Source organism: Mya arenaria, chromosome 3, assembly GCF_026914265.1.
Source record: "Mya arenaria isolate MELC-2E11 chromosome 3, ASM2691426v1".
NCBI lineage: Eukaryota > Metazoa > Mollusca > Bivalvia > Myida > Myidae > Mya > Mya arenaria.
This window is the reverse complement of record NC_069124.1, coordinates 78,810,636-78,816,910: the sequence shown is the minus strand read 5'-3', so window position 1 is coordinate 78,816,910 and position 6,275 is coordinate 78,810,636. Positions and strand designations below refer to the sequence as shown.

The following is a 6,275-nucleotide window of genomic DNA, read 5'->3' as shown; positions in this document are numbered from 1 at the left end:
GAAAGCCGTTTGTTGAAAATGTTAACGCGTTAAAGCAATCCAATACTCATATACCTTTCGTCTCCAGTGTTTTGTCCTTTTGCTTCAAATACGGAGCATCTCCATAATTACATTTTACAGCATTCATTGACATCTGATGCCTTTAATGCTGGAATAATACCACAATTAACAACTCGTTGGCACAATAGCTGCTCAATAATCGATGTGTACCGGAATCAAAAGACACTGACTTTCTTGAAAGGGTTTTCTAAAAGTGAATAACTGAAATGTTGTCCGTTCCTGATGTATTTTCATCGCAGACGATGATGATAGTCAAATATCGAGGTAAATGAAAGTGTGTGGCTGGCATTGCAATAAATATGACCTGTCTATTGCAGTAAAGGTGATCCATGGAAGACCATGATTTAGAAAGGCATTTTTAATGTTTTATTCTGAGTCCATAATAATTTTGCTGAATAATTGAATTATTCCGAAACGTCTCATGCTATTAGCAGAAAAAGAAACATTTTTGTGAAAAATACATCCAATATCTGTGGTTACGTTTTCTTTTTTTAAATTTGCTTTTTCATGAAGACGCGACGTTTTTCATCGATGACAATATAAATATACATATTTTCCATGTAATTCTGCGTATGTTTTTGCACGAATAACATTTGTTGGAGCATGTAACCATTCTCTAAAGAACAATGCATCAAAGACTTAATGCTATCCGAGACAGGCACATTCTGTGTATTTCTCTCGCTTTGCATAGTTTTTTCACCACGTAAAAGCTGTAAATAATGATTAATGAATCTATTGTTTTATATTGTCAGCGTCGTGTTTTATACCGCAGTAGTCGTTGAGCACGTTATGCTTCTTATTGAACGGTCATACGTGTGTTTGTTAGGTACTATATAATACCGTTGTCAAATTACGTATGCTAAAACCCGGTATGGACATTGACTCTCGAAAAAATAAAACCTTTACTTACCTATTGGCTATTTGCTGAATACTATTTCCAATGAAATTTTACGTAGTACATGTATAGTTCTGATAAAGTTAACGTTCAAGACATAACATTTCTACAGGAAAGATGCAGGTTGCATATAGACAAAGTATCAATTTAAAGTGACACAACAGGCGATGACCCTAACGACATTCCGTACAAAACGCCAGATGGTCCCAAAATTGGCAAATACAATATTTCCCCAAAACAAACCTAAAATTGTCATACGAACTATATAGACTGAGGCCGATAAATTATAATACATCATTTCTTTATGTTAAAATAATAAAATAAATAATCATGTCGCTGTTTCAGCTGAGTTTTCCCGTTTAAAAATAGCTCAAAAGTATTTTTTAAGTTAAAAAAGTGCGGAATGATTTTTTCAACAGCTTGCAAGTCATGTGATCGTTGCACACACTAAACCAGTGTGTGTAAACCACGTGATAAATTACGTCATATATATGCTACGTCGGAAGGCAACATTTTGCTTAAAATATAGACTTAAATCAAAGATAACTTTTCTTTTACTACACCATTTTAAATAAAACAAAGGGCAGTCTATGCGCTTAATAGAGCCCCGCCATCATTTTATTGCCGAAGTTTGATAAGGTGATTAGTTTCATCAAACACTTCGACAAACCTGTATCCAAAATAATGTGTTCACAGTGCTCCGTCAGACGGCCTTTTTGGTTTTTCGAAGTGTTTTAAGAAACTAAACTCTCAATCAAACTCTGGTAAAAGACCGGAGGCTGGGCTCCGTAAGCGGCGTAGACTGCGCTATGTTTCATTTAAAATGGTGAAGAAAAAGTTAAGTTATTTTTGGGTAAAGTCTTCATTCAAAGAAAATTATTGCCTTCCGACGTAGCATTTATGACGCAATGTATCACGTGGTATACACACACTGTAAACTGCAAATAAGCATAAAAGCAACTTGCTGTCATTTTCAGCTTGCGAAAGTTCCTTTGATCAATTTCATCACCGATGTTGATGACAGATCTGTGTCTACGTTGTATCGTAGAAGTTTTCCGCAATGTCCGTTCTTCCGGGATATTATGAAGTGTGTATATTTAATTAGCATGTGCAAGTCACATGATGCGAACAGTTGAATATCCCGATGCTATTTTAAAACTACTTGATTTTACGTGCTGGAAATCCCAGTAAATTTCGAATAGGAATAATGCGCAGAAACTGCGAAAGATGCATGTGTCGTAAGCGATGTGATTCATCAGAAAATAAGAGTCAATGCGTTGTACACAACGATATCAATTCTATGCAAGTTTTAACAATTTACTTTTTCTTGTACTATTTTCATCTTGTGACCTTTAAGATGCCGGTTAAACTAGTAAGGCCTAGACGCCATTTAAAGAAACAGAGGACATTTGCAGACAGCCTTTATCAAAAACGTATTAGAAACCTCCTACAATATGATCTTTCTCTGGTGATTGAAGCACTACCATTATACATTTGTGTAGTTATATTCAAACTGTTATTGCGGAGTTTGTTCTCAAGTAAATAGTCCATTTGACATTGTACCCACTCAATTTCTAAATCAACAGTTACTGATTTCTGATAAACTATTTCAACTCGAAGTTATCAATTGTTAATCAAGTTGATATAAATGTTTCATAAAAGTGAAAACACTGAAGATTTCGAGAACATTGTTAATATGTTTTTGAGTATAAACATAAATAATGAGTACATGGACTATTGTGCGAGTATTATATCTAACAAACCAACATGCAAAGTATACAATTAAGATATACAAAAATCGAAGGATAGGATTGGACTGTAAGCTTATAAAAGCCATTTTCTATTGTAGGTATATGTATACATGATTTTGTTAGCATATTATGTTTTTTGGAATTAATTTAATTTGTCAGTTAAAATAGAGTTTACCAATTGATTATGGGGAATGATTTTTTTTCAAAGTCAATACAAAAGTAGTACCATATAAGTGTCCTAGGAGAATGATATTGCTTTAATAAACATAAAAGTATGGTAGTAATAACAAGTAATCCTATTTGCATTTTTTTATAATTATGTTATCCGAAGATGATGTCTGAGTGTAAACATTCAATTATATTTTATTGCATGAGTCTGTTGATGTCGAGTTTGGGGAATAAAGAGAGGAAGAGAAAGAGAAGGAAGAGAGTTATAGTAGATTTGGTGGGTGAACTAAACATTTTTCTTTCCATATAGACAGATTTAATACGGAATATGTTGGATTGAGGACTCAAAAAATGATCACCAATCAACATGATATTTAACGTAGGCGTGCAAATCGATGAGATTTCCGCAAGCAGCTGCAACCGGAAAATGGAAAAACGTGTGCACTTAACAAAGAAGAAATGACTTCGCACAGTTGATACAGATAGCGATTTCCACGGTGGTTTTAGCTAAGAGTTCAGCGGCTAAAACAACACAGTTGTGCAATAATTTGTTAGGGTCAAGGTTTCCCAACCGACCTTTTTCATCAGTTTATCTATTGATACAAGTTTGATTTAAAAACTATTCTGTCAGTAAAAAGTCATATGGATTGCTGTTAAACTTAATTGCCTAAATATTCATCTCCTGTGAACAAAAACTTTACAGCAAGGGCAAAAAAGCGCGTTACGAAAGGGACGATGAACATTTTATCGTCAAGCTATCTTTGTATTTTATCATTTTCATACGAACTCACTGGAACTTATTGCAACATACTGCACATTGTTGAAAAACATATCAAAGTAGGTGTATCATAAAAATAACAACAGTAAGGTAAGGACATGGATAAGATACATAATTATCGAAGTTGGTTTACCATGAACATTACCAACAGTGAGAAACTGTAGTACATGAAGTACATGAATAAATAATACTGCATACTAGTAATACTGAGGTGGAGGAGAGGAGGGGGAGGAGGCTTATGAAAATCTTTTAGCCAGGTTATCGCCCACAACAAATTATTTCTGAGAATGGCTATCATTGGTTTAAACGTGTGAAGTATCAAACTACAGTATTGTGTAAGTGTTATGTAGTTTTAACCCGAGAGATCATATTTGGGTGGATAGCACCGACATAATAGACGTAATAAGTGAATTTCTAAAAGCTGCAACCATGTCGTTATTCCTTGAATTAACGTTATTTGATATGACATAATAAATACCAGTATGTAGCATACACGGAGACTGCATCTGCCAATTTAGCGTCGGTGGGTTCGTAGCAGTAGTACAGTTGTTACGTTATTACAAAGATTAGAAATACGCCCCGCTTATATTCCTCATTCTCGTACACCGGAGCAATGATGCTATGCGTTAGAATTACCATTATCAAACCTCTGATTAATAAAAATGATATTCCTCAAAATAGGAATAATTCTATCAAATGTATTTGACCTTACCTTTTTATGGTTATATCTCGTTTTACCTAAATACTATAGTGAGCGGTCCACGTGTTTAATGTCGCTAAACAATTCATTAATATGTCGTTATTTCAAACACAAAAAGGCACAGACAAACTTCAGGCCGGCATCGCCGTACATCGTACATAAAATGTGTTGTATATTGTATTTATCACTTTGTAACAGACTGCAAAAATTGTACCTGACGGGGTACGAACCCACGACATCTCGCTCTGCAAGCGGACACTCTACCGCGTCGCTATAAAAGCTACCTATATAGCGTTACAGTATAAGTGCCAATATATATATATATTGAATACCCGGTTACAATTATTTTCAGCATAATTATTCCGATGGTACGTGCATATGTGTAATTCAAGGTTACATGGGAGTTTATTTCAAAGTTAAGTCTGAATGGACGACTTTAAAATAACGCTTAAAACTGTGCATACAGTAGTAAGTGAACTTCAACACATCAATTATAAAATGTTCAATACATTATATCAGTTTATTAAATTTTAGTTTCATGCGGCGTCTTATTCTAGGCACTTAATTTGTTAAAGTGACCGTGACTCTTATTCAAAATCATTACAAACACAAGTGTAACAAAAATTAATTTTGACTTAAAAACCTTTAACTACTTACTGAATAATGCATTTACGGAAATTATTAATAACTGATAAGAAGATTGTAACCATATATTTAATAGCAGAATGCGCAAAAAATATTAAATGATTGGTGAATGCTAAAAGATTTACTGTCGTCTGATACAGTATACATGTAGTCTCATAAGGTAGAAATACCGTGCTTTATGTTCATTTCTTTCAAATCAAACTCGGGATCCTTCATAAGAACCATTGTTTGCGACATTTATTCATCCCTTTTGGAAAATTAAAACAATATTATTAAATCTTATACGGGAGTAATAGTGCATCTTTAAAGATATAATGTATTATTTATATATGCATTATCTTGGCTAGATTTACAAAGTACAACATCTACTAAAATTAGGTGTTAGCTGTTAAAGTCTTTGGTATTGAATAAATGTATGTTCACTCGTCTGTGGTTTAATCTGAATGTCTCCCATCCTTGTTCGAACTTGTCATTGGTATCTCAGGACTACTCCTACTGGAGCCCATTCAATGAGGAAGAAAGTCGGTACGGATTAGTACGGTTATGAGCAAGTAGAATGGACAAGGAAGTGAAAGTAGACGGACAGAGAACGTCCGTCTGATTTGATATGTTACAATCGATGACATAGATGGGGCTATATCTAAAAAAAAGTTCATGGAAATTGATAATATCAATCAGACATTCTAAACTTACTATCAGAAAAAGTTTTGTGTTAACATCATAACCTATAAATTCTGTAAACCGAAAGTAGGAAACTGATGTTAGTGATGAATGAGGAAATCTGTAAATGAACTACGGAGCTTATAGTTATAAACAACATGCTCAAAGAAAATAATCCCGTTGGAAATGTAAATATACAACAAACAGAATAAGGTACACATTCTGAATGACGGTAATGTTGGGGGGTAGTTGGTATTTAGGGATTAGAATATTCAGTATGCTTATAGTGGCACTGAAACTTGACACAATAACTAAGTATGTTTACTCATGCTATTTAATTAATAATGTTTATGATACTGGTATATATTGAGATTAAAAAAATAAGCTTTAACTATTATCACGATTTCAGTTAGTGAATATAGGTTGCAGTGAAACATAATACAAAGTCAGTGATAAAAATTTGTGTTACATATTTGTACATTCTATGATGTACTGAGCTGAAACTCACATATAACAATGATATTATATATTTCTTTCCAGTGCTATTTTTTCAACGAAAAATAAGGGCATTTTTCAGGCCCGAAAAAATACTCAGGGGGCTTGGCTTTGTTTCTTGTT

The 6,275-nt window shown here is 33.7% G+C and overlaps 1 protein-coding gene across 1 annotated transcript in view; it reads left to right on the top strand.

The window, feature by feature from the left end:
- The first annotated feature begins 5,561 nt into the window (after positions 1–5,561).
- LOC128227311 (leucine-rich repeat serine/threonine-protein kinase 1-like) overlaps positions 5,562–6,275 on the top strand; it is a 70,035-nt gene continuing 69,321 nt past the window's right edge. The window contains exon 1 of the mRNA XM_052937716.1: positions 5,562–5,870. The gene's annotated coding sequence lies outside the window, so the exon portion shown is untranslated. The remainder of the gene's footprint in view (positions 5,871–6,275) is intronic.